The 16865-nt window shown below is 43.6% G+C and overlaps 1 non-coding gene across 1 annotated transcript; it reads left to right on the top strand.

The window, feature by feature from the left end:
* The first annotated feature begins 14349 nt into the window (after window positions 1–14349).
* LOC116270395 lies at window positions 14350–14453 on the top strand. Its single transcript, XR_004178436.1, has one exon. It is a non-coding gene; the product is annotated as a U6 spliceosomal RNA (small nuclear RNA).
* Window positions 14454–16865: the final 2412 nt, after the last annotated feature.

The raw sequence follows: 16865 nt of genomic DNA, 5'->3' as shown, positions 1-16865 counted from the left end.
ATGCCAAGTTGAGATTTCTCAATTATCCTTATCAGAGAACTGAGTGGGGTAGCTAATGATGCTATGGGCAAACTAAAACCCCTCACCCAACGCTGCCATGCCCTGCTCCTGCCCTTGGCAATCCACCCTTAGATCCAATGATATTAATCCCATTGTGCCCAGTTTTCTTTTTTCATAACCAATATTTGTTATGTCCACTTTCCTTTTCTGAAATAAAATACATCTGTAATAAAGTTTATATACATGACTATAAAAGAACAATTTGCTGTAAACATAAAATAAATTGTTACTGGTCTGCAATGAGGTAAAAACTTACACCAGAATAAAAACCAATACATCACTAAGCACACTAGTTTTGTTGACATTGTTTTTAGTCTCCATCAAGCAAGACTTTCTTTACCAGGCACAGTGGCTCATGCCAAGACAGGAGGCTAGTTTGAATCCAGCAGTTCAAGACCAGCCTGGACAACATAGTGAGACCCTTTCTTTATTTTAAAAAAATTTCCTTTTAAGACTTGTTTGTTTGTTTGTTTTCTTTTTTGAGACAGAGTCTCACCCTGTCACCCAGGCTGGAGTGCAGTGGTGCAGTCTCGGCTTACTGCAACTTCTGCCTCCCGGGTTCAAGTGATTCTCCTGCCTTAGTCTCCCGAGTAGCTGGGACTACAGGCACATGCCACCACGCCCGGCTAATTTTTTTTTTTTTTTTTTTTGTATTTTTAGTAGAGACAGGGCTTCACCATGTTAGCCAGGATGGTCTTGATCTCCTGATCTCATGAACCACCCGCCTTGGCCTCCCAAAGTGCTGGGATTACAGGTGTAAGCCACCACGCCCAGCCAACTTTTTTGTTTTTTGTTTTTTGGTTTTTTTTGAAACGGAGTCTCCCTCTGTCTTCCAGGCTGGAGTGCAGTGTTGTGATCTCGGCTCACTACAACCTCTGCCTCCTGGGTTCAAGTGATTTTCCATCCTCAGCCTCCCGAGCAACTGGGATTACAGGCATGTGCCACCACACCCAGCTAATTTTTTTAGTTTTGGAGGGAGGATGGAGCTTCGTTCTTGTCACCCAGGCTAGAGTGCAATGGCCTGATCTTGGCTCACTGCAACCATTGCCTCCTAGATTCAAGCAATTCTCCTGCCTCAGCCTCCCAGGTAGCACCCCACACCTGGGATAATTTTTGTATTTTTAGTAGAAATGAGGATTCATCATGTTGGCAAGGCTGGTCTCAAACTCCTGACCTCAGGTGATCCACCTGCCTCGGCCTCCCAAAATGCCGGGATTACAGGCATGAGCCACTGTGCGCCCAGCCTAATTTTTGTATTTTTAGTAGAGACAGGGTTTCACCATGTTGGCCAGTCTGGTCTCAAACTCCTGACCTCAAGTGATCCATGGGCCTTGGCCTCCCAAAGTGCTGGAATTACAGGCGTGAGCCACCGCACTCAGCCAAAGACTTTCTTGATGAAAGAAGCAAGATGTTAACAGAAACATTCTAGTGTAGACGCCTTATCAGCCTACTGACACTTTAGCCTGCTCTAGATGATGTAACATTCAGATGCTTAAACCCCTACATAGAGTCAACGTGAATGTTATAGCTACAAGCGAAGACTAATACAGACTTGAAATATCGGTAATTTAATTAAAACCTACGAGTAGTGATGCAATATTCCAAAGTTCTTGGCAAAGTTCAGAATATATCAAGTCCAACTGTCTCTTTTTTTTTTTTTTTTTTTTTTTTTTTTTTTGAGACTGAGTCTGGCTCTGTCCCCCAGGCTGGAGTGCGGTGGCCGGATCTCAGCTCACTGCAAGCTCCGCCTCCCGGGTTCACGCCATTCTCCTGCCTCAGCCTCCCGAGTAGCTGGGACCACAGGCGCCCGCCACTTCGCCCGGCTAGTTTTTTGTATTTTTTAGTAGAGACGGGGTTTCACCTTGTTAGCCAGGATGGTCTCGATCTCCTGACCTCGTGATCCACCCGTCTCGGCCTCCCAAAGTGCTGGGATTACAGGCTTGAGCCACCGCGCCCGGCCCAACTGTCTCAATTTGCAATGTAGTTGCATTCCTGGAAATTTTAGTGCATATTAAACCATTTATGTACAGTTTGAGATTAGGTTGTAGGCTTGGATCATTGGTATCCAAAATAATCAGGTTTATGGTTTTTTTTTTAACCTCCTATGTCAATGTCCAGAGGAACGTTAGAAAATCATGCAACCTTCAAGGTGTGAAACTATCTGTCATGCCACAAATCTCTAGCATCCATAGACCTTTTCCATGCTACATGTCAGTAGTGATCCTCCTAGTCACTGACAAGTAAAAATGGCCTCATACATTTCTACACCCTATGGGGTAGTGCCAACCAGTCTAATTCAACCCCTCCCTTAACAGATGGTCCGGGGAGGAAAGTGGCTTCCCCAGGATGAAACATGAGTTTGAGGGGACACCAGGACTAAAATGTAGGTGCTTGATTCCTAATTCATTCCTATTGTCATCAGCCTGGAGTTTCCTAGGACATTCCTGACACTCATCCTGCCCATTTCTGCTCTCTGGCTACTAGTCCTCCTGGCCATTAACACACTGTTACCTGTAAAGCATTAATGATCTAAATGTTAACTTAAACCCTTGAAAGTCTCTTTGCAAGATTTTGATAAAGTTACCCTCAGGTGATTCTCATATAGAATGCCTATGACTCATAGTTCACCAGTCCCTAAAGTTGGTGCTGGAAAATCTATGAAAAAAAATGGTTCTATTGTCAGATATGTTTTGGAAATTGTGGATTAGTCAAAGTTAAAATATGATTTTTCAGGCCCTTTAATAAGTGAATATGCATGTAAATTCCTAATATGGAATATGACTTGACTCATTTTCCAAATTTATTTGCTCATGAACTGCTCCCAACCACCTCTTTGGTGTTTTCTGGTTAAGTAGCTTGTTGCTAATCGGATGTAGATTATTCACATCTTTACCCTCATTTTGTGGATAAAAGAAAGCGAGGAATAGATACTAACTAAAGTGAGTAGTTTCAAAAAGCTGTAGGAAGTTTGTGTATTATTTTAAGTAGAACATAAAGGAGACAGTCGGGCACAGTGGTACACACCTGTAGTCCCAGCTACTCAGTAGGCTGAGGCAGGAGGATCGAGGAGTTGAGCTCTGGAGTTCGAGGCTATAGTGTGCAATTATTGTACCTGTCAATAGCCACTGCACTTCAGCCTGGGCAATATAGCGAGACTCTGTCTCAGAACAAATTTTCTTTCTGACAGCTGTTTTCTCTTTAAGGAAAAAAGAAAGGAGAGATATTTTTGACTTTTGAATTTTAATTTTCTAATCCCCATGAGGACAATTTTATGTTGGTTCTTTTGCAGTTGGGGAATCTTATTCTTTTCATTGCTTGGGCACAGAGCCTGGACCCTAGTTGTTACCCAAATCATGTTTGCTAAATGAATTATTCAATAAATTAAATAATCAATAGCAGTCTTCTTAAGAGGTGGCAGGATAGCTTCAGGTCATTCTGAGGAGTGGGATTGTTCTCTGTATTTCTTAGGAAGATCAGGAAGATCAGAAAACTTAAAGAATACAGAAAGAGCATCACAGCAAAACCTTTTAACCTCCACATATAAAACTAACCGTAATCAGGACAGGCAGGAACAGTTGGGTAAATTATACACTATATAAATTATGGTGATGCCATTCACTATTCCTAAAACGTGTGTTTACAATTGACCTGAGCTGATATGACATATACATAGAAATAATTAAAGAACAATCAGAGATTTACAGTTTTTTTTATGTGCCAGGGGGTGTTGTGGTTCAAGCTTTGAGAGAGAGAGATATATATACACACACACACGCATATTTATGTTTTTTGTTATAGTCTTTTTTTTTTTTTTTTTTTTCCTGAGACGGAGTCTCACTGTCACCCAGGCTAGAGTGCAGTGGCGCATTCTCAGCTCACTACAGCCTCTGCCTCCCGGCTTCCAGCGATTCTCCTGCCTCAGCTTCCTTAGTAACTGGGATTATAGGCATGCGTCACCACACCCGGCTAATTTTTGTATTTTCAGTAGAGACGGGGTTTCACCATGAGCCACCACACCCGGCCCTGAAAATGCTTTGTCCTTCTCTACCATGGGGCCAGGTTGCAAATATTCCAAATTTTTGTACTCTGCCTCCCTTTTAATTATAAGTTCCAACTTTAAGTCATTGCTTTCCTCCTGTACCTGACCATAGGTTGTTTGACCAGGCCACATCTTCATCTCGAACACGTTGCAGCTTAGAAATTTCTTCCACCTGGCCAGGCATGGTGGCTCATGCCTGTAATCCCAGCACTTTGGAAGGCCAAGGCGGGGGGATCACCTGACATCAGAAGTTTGAGACCAGCCTGGCCAACATGACGAAACCTTGTCTCTACTAAAAATACAAAAAATTAACCAGGCGTGGCGGTGGGTGCCTGTAATTCCAGCTATTTGGGAGGCCGAGGCAGGAGAATAGCTTGAACTGGGGAGGTAGGGGTTGCAGTGAGCCGAGATCGCACCGTTGTACTCCAGCCTTGGCGACAGAATGAGACTCTGCCTCAAAAAAAAAAAAAGAAAAAAAAATTTCTTCCACCACTCTTAAGTTAAACCTTCCACAAATTCCTAGATCATGGACACAATCCAGCCAAGCTCTTTGCTAAGGCATAACACATTCGAGGTTTTTTTTTTTTTTTTTTTTCAGTTTGAGGTTCCTCATTTCCATCTGAGACTTCCTCAGACTGGTCTTTACTGTTAACATTTCATCAGCATTTGTGTCACAGCCACTTACCCAGTCTCCAAGACATTCCAAACTTTCCCTCATCTTCCTGTTTTCTTCTGTAACCTCCAAACTCTTCCAATCTCTGCCCAATACACAGTTCCAAAGCTGCTTCCACATCTTCAGATAGCTTTATAGCAGCACCCCACTCCTCAGTGCCAATTTTCTGTGTCAGTTCATTTGTATTGCTCTAAAGGAAAGCCTGAGGCTGGGTAATTTATTTAAAAAGAGGTTTATTTGGATCATAGTTCTGCAGGCTATGCAAGCATGGCACCAGTATCTGGTCAACTTTTGGTAAAGGCTAAAGACACTTATGATAATGGGTGCCAGATGTGGTGGCTCACATCTGTAATCTCAGCACTCTGGGAGACCAAGGCAGGCGGATCACCTGAGGTCAGGAGTTCAAGACCAGCCTTGCCAACATGGCCAAACCCTGTCTCTACTAAAAATACAAAAACTAGCTGAGCATGGTGGCATGCACCTGTAGTCGCAGCTACTTGGGAGGCGGAAGCAGGAGAATCACTTGAACCTTGAAGGTCGAAGTTGCAGTCAGTCAAGATCATGTCACTGCACTCTAGCCTGGGTGATAGAATGAGACTCCATCTCAAAAAGACAAAGAAAGAACAAAAAAGAAAAGAAAAGAAAGGAAGAAAGAAAAAAAAGAAACTTACAATCATGGTGGAAGACAAAGGGTGAACAAGTGCAGGGGTGTCATACGGTGAGAGAAAAAGCAAGAGAGAGAAGGGGGAGGTCCTAGAATCTTTTAAACAGCCAGATCTCATTACCACTGGGAGGGGAAGGATGTCATTCATGAAGGATCCACCCTTATGACCCAAACATCCTACTAAGCCTCACATCCAACATTTGGAATCGCATTTCAACATGAGATATGGAAGGGACAAACATCAAAACTATACTGTATCTGTGATCCCAACACTTTGGGAGGCTGAGGTAGGAAGATGACTTGAGGTCAGGAGTTTAAGACCAGCCTGGGAAACATGGTGAAACCCCATCTCTACAAAACATAAACAATTAGCCAGGCATGATGGTGTGCATCTGTAGTCCCAACTACTCAGGAGGCTGAAGTGAGAGGATCACTTGAGCCCTGGAGTTCAAGGCTGCAGTGAGCTATGATGGCTCCACTGTACTCCAGCCTGGGAGACAGAGCAAGACTTCATCTCTAATAATAATGATAATAAATGAAAGTTTTCTTAGTCTATCACTTATTTTTGGCATTGGGATTTGCTTACTTTTTTTTTTTTATCTTATAAATGGCACTAGTAGAAATATCTTTGTCTGCTTCATTTTTGGTTATTTTTTGAGGGGGTTTATCTTCCAATGAAATTACCTAACCATGCCTATTATAATATTTGCAAGTTACTTACCTGATCCAACAATTTGCAGCTACCAAGTGATGTGCAAGCGAACCTGTTTCTCGTAATCACAGAATGTTACCCTTTTCATTTTTGAAATCAACTCAGTAGAGATATAATAATATCTTACACCTATTTGGTGTTGCATTTTTTTTCCCCTCTACTGGGAAGCTTGTAAGTTTTTGAAGTGATCATAGACTGTCTGCATTTTCTTGAGTATAAACTATATTTGGTCATATTGAGTTAGTTACTCACTGTCACCCGGTTCTGTTGAATATTTAATAATAATGAGACATAGTCAGAGATGGAGGTGATGATATTGACCAATATTGGGCAGAACATAGCTGCTCATTTAGTCAAAGATTAAGAAAGATAAAGAGCTATTTTAAACCCCCCAAATAGAAGATATTTACAACAATCACTAAATGGAAAGGATTAATGGCAGACAGGACTTCCACGACTCTTGAAGATTTGCAGGGTCCATCCATATACCAGTAGAAATCCTGAATACAATCACTGTCTTTCTTGTCTTCGATTCTAAAATTCAGATGCCTACAGGGACAAGGTAAGGAACATAAATGTGTATTGGGCCAGAGGATCACAAGGTAGTGGGGGGCGAGGACTAGGAAAACTAGCAAGTGATGCCCACCTGTGGCATTCTTATTAAGGAAAACATTCTTTGGGCCAAGCAAAACACATCTGTGGGCAGAGTTTGGCCATTGGCCAAGACTTCTTTTAGAGACAGTGTACTCGAAGGAGTGTACAGGAGCCACACACAGGAAAAGAAAATAAGACAAACAGGAGAGGTGTGAAAAACATGTCAGTAGACTATCTTTTTTTTTGTTTTTTTGTGAGACAAAGTCTTGCTCTGTCACCAGGCTGGAGTGCAATGGCACCATCTCAGCTCACTGCAATCTCTGCCTCCTGGGTTCAAGCGATTCCCCTGCCTCAGCCTCCCTAGTAGCTGGGACTACAGGCGCGTACCACCATGCCTGGCTAATCTTTTGTATTTTAGTAGAGACAGGGCTTTCACCATGTTGGCCAGGAGGGTCTCGAACTCTTGGCCTCAAGTGATCCACCCGTCTCGGCCTCCCAAAGTGCCGGGATACAGGTGTGAGTCATCACACCCGGCCATCAGTAGACTTTTAATACTACTAAGACAAATAGTAGCTCAATTCCAGTGAATGGTAACCAACACTCTGCCTCAATTACATAGCACAAGGTGGGGACTGTGGCCAATTGAAGAATGCATACCCTGACTTTTTTGTTTGCTTTAAACCTATTATTATAGACATCTAAAAATACATGCAAAGAAGAGATGACAGCATAATGCAGCCCCTTGAACCCAACACCCAGTTTATCAATCCTAGGCAGGTATAGAAGTCTTGGTCCATTTGTGCATCTGATGAGTGGAAACAGCTACTATTCTATGCTAGCTTGGAGTTATATGCCAGTAGAGAGGTCCAGCACTGCCAGGTTTTTAAAAAATATATTTTATTTATTTGTTTATTTTAAACACAGTATATTGCTGTGTCACCCAGACTGGAGTGCAGTGGCATGATCATAACTCACTACAGCTTTGAACTCCTGAGCTCAAGTGGTCCCCCCTCCTGAGCCTTTCAATTAGCTGGGACTAGAGGCACACGCCACCATTCCCACCTAATTTTTGTATTTTTGTGGAGACGGGGTTTCGCATGTTGCCCAGGCTGGTCTTGAACTCCTGGGGTTCCAGCAATCCACCTCCCAAAGTGCTTGGATTGTAGGAGTAAGCCACCACACTCAGCCCAGCCCAGCCCAGGTTTTTTTTTTTTTTGAGACAGAGTCTTGCCCTGTCACCCAGGCTGGAGTGCAGTGGCGTGATCTCTGCTCATTGCAACCACCGCCTCCCAGGTTCAAGCCTCCCAAGTAGCTGGGATTATAGGTGTGTGCCACCACGCCTGGCCAGTTTTTGTATTTTAGTAGAGACGGGGTTTCACCCGGTCGGCTAGGCTGGTCTTGAACTCCTGATCTCAAGTTATCCGCCTGCCTCAGCCTCCCAAAGTGCTGGGATTACAGGCATGAATCACGGCACCCAGCCCAGAATTTTAAAAGAAACTATACATTTTGATTTTTATTTAAAACCTTTTAATTGTTATTACACATTTATTTATTTATTTTTATAAACTAATTTTTTTTTTTTTTTTTTGTAGAGAACAGGGTCTTGCTGTGTTGCCCAGACTGATCTCGAACTCCTGGCCTCAAGCGATTCTCCCACATTGGCCTCCCGAGTTGCTGGGGTTACAGGCATGAGCCACTGTGCCTGGCCACTATTTTTTTATATGTTGCTGATTTGTTTAAAACTTTAATTTTGGCCGGGCACGGTGGCTTATGCCTGTAATCCCAGCACTTTGGGAGGCCAAGGCGGGCGGATCATGAGGTCTGAAGATCGAGACCATCCTGGCTAACACAGTGAAATCCCGTCTCTACTAAAAAATACAAAAAACTAGCCGGGCGTGATGACGGGCGCCTGTAGTCCCAGCTACTCAGGAGGCTGAGGCAGGAGAATGGCGTGAACCCGGGAGGTAGAGCTTGCAGTGAGCCGAGATCGCGCCACTGCTCTCCAGCCTGGGCGACAGAGCGAGACTCTGTCTCAAAAAACAAAACAAAACAAAACAAAACAAAACAAAACAAAACAAACAAACCAAAAAAAAGCAACTTTAATTTTTATTTATTTATTTTTCTTAAGACAGGCTCTTGCTCTGCCACCCAGTCTAGAGTGCAGTGGTGTCATCATAGCTGGCTGCAGCCTCAAATTCCTGGGCTCAAGAATCCTCCCATCTCAGCTTCTCCAGTAGCTAGGACTACAAGTGCACCACCACTCCAGGCTAATTTTTTAAAAGACAGGGTCTAGCTATGTTGCCCAGGTTAGAGTGCAGTGGCTATTCACAGGCATAATCATAGTACAGTGTAAGGCACCCCTGAAGTCCTGGGTTCAAGCAATGCCCCTGGGCTGAGCCTCCCGAGTAGCGGGTCCCATAGGTGATGTGCTACTGTCCATGGCTACTTACTTCATATTTTTAAAACATTGTAGGCCGGGCGCGGTGGCTCAAGCCTGTAATCCCAGCACTTTGGGAGGCCGAGACGGGCGGATCACGAGGTCAGGAGATCGAGACCATCCTGGCTAACATGGTGAAACCCCGTCTCTACAAAAAAATACAAAAAATTAGCCGGGCGCGGTGGCGGGCGCCTGTAGTCCCAGCTACTCGGGAGGCTGAGGCAGGAGAATGGCGTGAACCCGGGAGGCGGAGCTTGCAGTGAGCAGAGATCGGGCCACTGCACTCCAGCCTGGGCGGCAGAGTGAGACTCCGTCTCAAAAAAAAAAAAAAATTAGACGTCACGATTGTGCTGTCAGTTGACGATTTGGGGTAATAACATATACCTGGAGAAAATGCTGCTGGTGAGAGAGGAAATGCAGTTAAATGCTGGGCTGATTCTGGGACCTTTGAGAATATCTGTGCATGAAAACAATTGCACTGTTGGTCAGGCCACTGCTGGGCCTAGAACATTGCGTGATGACCCTTCTAGCACATTATCCTCAGCACTACAAGGATTTGGTCACAGGTTTACCTCTTACCTTAGACACTGAGGTCCTTGAGGAAACTCACAGTCTCTCCCCAGGGCCCAGCACATATTAACAACCAGTAGTAGTTTGAGAGATGAATAAGTGAACAAATCAGAACATGAGAGTCTTTGTGTCATGTTTGAGTTCTAAAGTCACTCGTCACATCATCGAACGGAGGTGTCTCCAGGTCTACCGACATGACTATTATTTTCCTTGTTGCTTAGGAAAAATGTTTTACATTCTTATTAATTAAAATTTGAATAATTAATGCTATTTATTTTCTGAACTTCTTTCCATTTTTTGTCTTTTCGGAGGTCCTGAATCAATTAATTCATCAAGAACAATGTGATTTGTGGTCACCTCAGAAAATAAAAACATAAGTTATTGATAATTAGATGATGTTGAACAGCAATGTTTGAACACTGAAGACCGTCAGCTGTTTGAGAGAACTGTGCTTTAGACTTAAAAAAATGGATATATAATTTGCATACCATAAAAGTCATGCTTTAGAAGTGTACTACTTGATGGCCTTTAGGGTATTCATAAAGTTGTGCAATCATTACCACTGTCTAATTTGAGAACCTTTCATCAACCCCCCCAAAACCCTCATACTCTTGAACCCAGGAGGCAGAGGTTGCAGTGAGCCGAGATCATGCCAGTGCAGTCCAGCCTGGGTGACAGGGCGAAACTCTCTCTCAAAAAAAAAAGAAATCCTCATACTCCTTAGCAATCACTCCCCATTTCTTCCTCCCCTAGCCCCTGGCAATCACTAATGTACTTTCTGTCTCCATGGATTTGCCTATTCTGTTCATTTCACATGAATGTAAATGGAGTCATACACGGTTGGCCTTTTGCAACTGGCTTCTTTCACTCAGCATAATTTGTTTTGTTTTGTTTTGTTGAGACAGAGTGCTCAGGCAATCTTGGCTCACTGTAACCTTCACCTCCCAAGTTCAAGAGATTCTGGTGCTCCAGCCTCCCAAGTAGCTGGGATTACAGGCATGCACCACCATGCCTGGCTAATTTTTGCATTTTCAGTAGAGGTGGGGTTTCACTATGTTGGCCAGGCTGGTCTCAAACTCCTGCTTTGGCCTCCCAAAGTACTGGTATGACAGGCTTGAGCTACCATGTCCACCTGTAGCATAATGTTTTTCAGGCTCATCCACTTTGTAGTATGTATCATACCAAATTTGTTTTCATTACTCTGTAACATTCCATTGTATGAATATACAGGTTGAATAGCCTTTATTCAAAATGTTTGGGACCAGAAATGTTTCAAATTTTGGATTTTTAAAAAATTTGGGAATATTTGCATTATACTTACTGGTTGAGCATCCCAAATCCAAAAGTCCAAAATTCTAAATGTTCCAATCAACATTTCCTTTGAGCATCATGTCAGTGCTCAAAAAGCTTCAGATTTTATATTTCAGATTATCAGATTTGGAATACTCAACCTGTACTACATTTTATTTATCCATTTATCTGATGATAGACATTTGGGTTGTTTCTACTTGCTGGATATTGTAAATAATGCTGCTATGAATATTCATGTTCAAGCTTTTGCATGGACATAACGTTTTCAGTTCTTGTGAACTAAGAGTAGAAGTGCTGGTCAATTTTATTCATAGGATTGTATAGTAATTCCATGTTTGACTTTTGAGGCACTGCCATACTTTTTCCAGCATGTAAGTGGCTGCACCATTTTACATTCTCAGTAGCAATGTATGAGGTTCTGATATTTCCTTGTCTACACTTATTATTGTCTATATGTCTGATTATAGCCATCCTGGTGGATGTGAAATGGTAGCCCATTGTAATTTTGGTTTGCATTTTCCCAATGATTGTGTTGAACATTGCTTCATGTGCTTATTGGCCATTTGCATCACTTATTTATTTAATTTATTTTTTGAGATAGGGACTTGTTCTGTTGCCTAGGTTGGAGTACAGTGGCTCAGTCTCAGCCCACTGCAGCCTCAAATTCCTGAGCCCAAGTCATCATTCTACCTCAGCGTCCCAAGTAGTGGGAACTACTGGCACAAGCCACCATGCCCAGCTAATTTTTTTTCTTTTAGTAAAGATGAGGTCTCGCAATGTTGCTCAGGTTGGTCTCCAACTCCTGGCCTCAAGGGTTCCTCCCTCAGCCTCCCAAAGTAATGGGATTACAGATATGAGCCACTATGCCCCGCCCAATTTGTCTATTTTCTTTGTAGAAATGTCTGTTCAAATCTTTTTCAATTGGATTATCTTTTTTTTTTTTTGCCTTGCCTTTGTCAGGCTAGCATTGTTTTTTTCTATCATTAAGCTGTCATTGTTCTTTATATATTTTCGATACTAGGCCACTGTCTAGTAGATAATGTACAAATATTTTCTCCCATTTTGTGAGTTGTCTCTTCTTGATGATTATAAATTATAGGATTTGATTTTCCAAGTTCAAGCTAGTTTATATTTGTCAAATTTACTCATGCTATAATGTGTGGTTTGGTTTATCATATTTTGTGTGGGATTTTTACTTAGGTACTAATGTGTTTTTCTCTCTTATTTTAAAGGTATCCATTTATCATATCACATAATGAGATCCAGACATGGATGGGCTTAGATGCCCTTTCTCTGAAGTTCTCTGGGCTCTTCCACTTTCCAGGAACACACTTTTTTTTCTTTCCTTTTTTTTTTTTTCCAGCTTCAGACTGTTTGTTGTCAAATAGAAGTACTATCACTCAGGTCTACCCATGAACCACCTGGACACTAAGCATGGCTGGCAAGTAGATCCCAGGGCTGAGCCAGTACAGCTGGCACGAGGCATTGATGATCAGGGTAACACCACCCAGTAGAGAGGCAGTAAAGGGTGGTGTCACTGATGCAGGCTTGCTGAGGTCACCAGCATCTTCAGCTTCTGTGAAGGGGCTGGCGGGCAGGCATGCTGCACTTCTGCGGGCTGCCCTGAGTTTGCCCAGGGTGGCAGTGGTGGGAAGTGCCAGCCAGCACAGAATGAGGGGAACCCAGGTAGCAATTAAGTGGGGATAAATAGCCATTACCAAGGAGGCCTGACAACTGCAGGAGACCGCAGTCTATTCACAAGCAACTGCTTATTTTCCCATTGATCCTTGGCGGGATAGGGCCTTGCCTTCTGCAGCGCCCCAAATAACAGGCTCGCAAAGCCCAGTGCTAAGAGGTGGCATCTGAGAAGAATCCGCTCAGGTCTTCCTGTCTGTTTCATCTTAAGGCCTGCCAGGAGAAGAGATAATTACGGGTCTGAGATTTTGTTCCATCATAGACAATGGAGGGATCAACACATGCCTCTCTGAAATCAGATTAAAAAATTTTTTAAAAGGTTTCAGCTCAGGAAGATACCAGCATTTCCCACAGGTTTCAGTTGGATGAAAAAGGAGAGATTGAGAAAAAAGAAGGAAAGGAAGGAAGGGAGGGAGGGAGGGAGGAAGGGAGGGAGGGAGGGAGGAAAGGAAACTTGATGATTCGAAAAACAGAAATCAACATGGAGTGTGCTAAAGAGACTCTGCTTTCCTATTGTCCCATCCCTTTCCCCCAGAATATCTTTCCCTTGGCTTGTCACCCAACCCGAAAGGCACCCATTCAGGACTTATTCCATTTGGAGCCAAGAATCCCTAGTGAAGCCCAAGCTCTCCAGGGAGGTTTCCCTGGATGTTAGACCCTCTGCTGGACCTGCGTTTATCCTTCAAGGTCACTGTAAGGCATGGTTTGGGTCTCTTTAGGGAGGCGGTACAGTCTAGAGTTAAATGCACAGGGTTCAGAATTAAATTTCTACATTTGACTAGAGTCCTGTATTCACTAGTGTTGACCTTGCACAGGCTACGTGACCCATGCCCTTATCGGAAAAATAAGCAGAGCAGTGCCTTTCCTCTAAGGCTAGTCCCTGGGATCTGATGACGTAATACATGGAAAGGCACTTAGTTCATAGCAGGGACCTGTACATGTTAGCTGGAATTTTCCACATCCCAATGAGGGGAGTAACCAGTCCATCGATGAGGACTGAACGTACAGAAGGGGTTGCAAACTCACATGGCTTCAGGGGGCCAGTGATGATGGAGACTAGTTAAGCAGGCAGGATGTCACTTTTTCTTTCTTTTTTTTTTTTGAGACGGACTCTCGTCTGTCACCCAGGCTGGAGTGCAGTGGTGCGATCTCGGCTCACTGCAAACTTCGCCTCCCGGGTTCAATCGATTCTTCTGCCTCAGCCTCCAGAGTAGCTGGGACTACACGCATGCACCACCACACCCAGTTAATTTTTGTATTTTTAGTAGAGATGGGGTTTCACCATGTTGGCCAGGATGGTCTCAATCTCTTGACCTCATGATCCGCCTGCCTCTGCCTCCCAAAGTGCTGGGATTACAGGAGTGAGCCACCAGACCTGGCCAGGGTGTCACTTTTTCAACAACCACAACACTTTTTACAGCAGTGTCATGTAATTTGCTTCCACTGTAAATGACTCCCTATTGAAATTAGAGGCATTTACCACTCCCCCCAAATCTAAGTCAGAAATGTTTATATTTCTTTGGTTTGGTTTTGTTTCTACAATAAGAATGTATACTTTTATAATAATTTTTTAAAAACCAATGAAGATTTAGGCTTGCTTCCACAGCACATATGCTAAAAATTAGAACAATACAGAGAAACTTAGCATGGCCTCTGCACCAGGATGGCATGCAAATTCCTGGATCATTCCATTAAAAAACAAATAAATAAAGATTTGGGGTAATGAGAGAGAGAGAAGGGGAAATTGAGATGAATAAAGCCTAGTTTAAGCCAGAAAGGAAAAGTCCTTTCTTTTTCTTTTCTTTTTTTTCTTTTCTTTCTCTCCCTCCCTCTCTCCCTCCTTCCTTCCTTCCCTCCCTCTCTCTCTGTCTCTCTGTTTGTTTCTTTTTTTTTTTTTTGAGACAGGGTCTCACTCTGTCACCCAGGCTGGAGTGCAGTGGCACCATCTCGGCTCACTGCAGCCTTGACTCCCTGGGCTTAGGAGATACTCCCACCTCAGCCTCTTGAGTAGCTGGGACTACAGACTCAAGCCGCAATGTCCAGGGAATTTTTGTACTTTTTGTAGAGACATCGTTTTACCATGTTGCCCAGACTGATCTCAAACTCCTGGGCTCAGGCAATCCATCTGCCTCGGCCTCCCAAAGTTCTGGAATTATAGGCATGAGTCACCATGCCCGGCCAGAAAAGTCCTTTCATATTAAATGATTTTTTTCAACTTTATTGAGGCATAATTGAAAAATAAATATTGTGTATATTTTAGGTGTATGATGTGATGTTTTTATATATGTATACATTGTGAAATGATCACCATAATCAAGCTAATGAGCATATCCATCACCACTCATATTTACTTTTTTGTTGTTTTTGGTGGTAAGAACACACCAAGTCTTTTGTGACAGTTTTAAGAGTGAAAGGAGTGAGTGAGGTGCTGTGTCTCCTGTCTGTAATCCCAGCACTTTGAGAGGCCGAGGTGGATGGATCACTGGAGCTTAGGCGTCAAGACCAGCCTGGCCAACATATTGAGTGTCCCTCTCTACAAAAAAACAAAAACAAAAACAAAATTAGCTGGGCCTTGTGGTATGTGTTTGTGGTCCCGGTTACTTGGGAAGCTGAAGTGGGAGAATCCCATGAGCCCTGGAGGTCGAGGCTGCAGCTACTGCTTTCCAGCCTGAGCAACAGCGTGAGACCCTATCTCAAAAAAAAAAAAAAAAAAAAGAAAAGAAAAGAAAAGAAAACAGTGGAAGGAGTTCGCTGGGTGTGGTGGTTCACACCTGTAATCCCAGCACTTTGGGAGGCCGAGGCGGGCAGATCAATAGGTCAAGAGATCAAGACCATCCTGGCCAACATGGTGAAACCCTGTCTCTACCAAAAATACAAAACAATTAGTCGGGCGTGGTGGCGGGTGCCTATAGTTCCAGCTACTCTGGAGGCTGAGGCAGGAGAATCGCTTGAACCCGGGAGGCGGAGGTTCCACCAGCCTGGGTAACAGAGCAAGACTCTGTCTCTCAATTAAAAAATAGGCGCGGTGGCTCAAGCCTGTAATCCCAGCACTTTGGGAGGCCGAGGCGGGCGGATCACGAGGTCAGGAGATCGAGACCATCCTGGCTAACATGGTGAAACCCCGTCTCTACTAAAAATACAAAAAACTAGCCGGGCGTGGTGGCGGGCGCCTGTAGTCCCAGCTACTCGGAGGCTGAGGCAGGAGAATGGCCTGAACCTGGGAGGCGGAGCTTGCAGTGAGCCGAGATCCCGCCACTGCACTCCAGCCTGGGTGACACAGCGCGAGACTCCGTCTCAAAAAAAAAAAAGAAAAAAAAAAAAAAATAAATAAATAAATAAATAAATAAATAGTAGAAGGAGTCACGGGACCTGAGTCTGCCCACAATGGCTATCCCTAGGTCTGAGAAGGCTGTGAGGAGCTTCAACAGGGATGGCTCACACAGAAGCTGTGGCTCTGGGCCTGGCAAAGTTCTGATCCGTAGAACAAGGACTCAGAGAGGCCGTGAGGTGGTGCCAGGTTAGATGTGGAATCACAAAACCCAGGTCCCAGTACCATCCTCTGAACTTGACTAGCTCTGGGTTCTTCAGAAATCCTCCGAACTTGTTTGAATCTCACTTTCTTTGTCCCCAGGATGAGGGTCCAGGCAGATACCTCGCAGGGTGGTTGGGAATATTAAAGGGATTATATGTGTGAAAATCATCTGTAGGTTGTTAAACTCTGTGTAAGTGTACATTACAAAAGAGCTGAATTTGTCTTCTGAATGTCTAGTCCTCACTTCCTCACTTGCCAATCTAAGCATCAGTTATCTCCTATAAAAAAGGGATTTAGAAACCTTCCTCCTCTACCTTAGCAGGTTGTTTAGGGGTGATGTCCAGTCTACTCAGTGTACTTGGAAGTGCATTGGTTGTGGAACAGGTAAAATGTAACAAGAATAAATGACTTTTATTTGTATTATTTCTGTCAGAATTGCTGCACTATCTAGCACAATGCCTTGCCCCAACAGCTATTTGGTGAATTAAAATGATTCTGATTAATTTCATCCTATCACTCTCTGGTAAGCAACTATGGTGGTTTCTTATTGGCTGCAGGATACAACACAAGCTCCTCTT

The sequence above is a fragment of the Papio anubis genome, chromosome 14, assembly GCF_008728515.1.
Source record: "Papio anubis isolate 15944 chromosome 14, Panubis1.0, whole genome shotgun sequence".
In the NCBI taxonomy this organism is placed as follows: Eukaryota; Metazoa; Chordata; class Mammalia; order Primates; family Cercopithecidae; genus Papio; species Papio anubis.
Note: the sequence above shows the minus strand (reverse complement) of the source record. Positions and strands in the feature narration are given on the sequence as shown.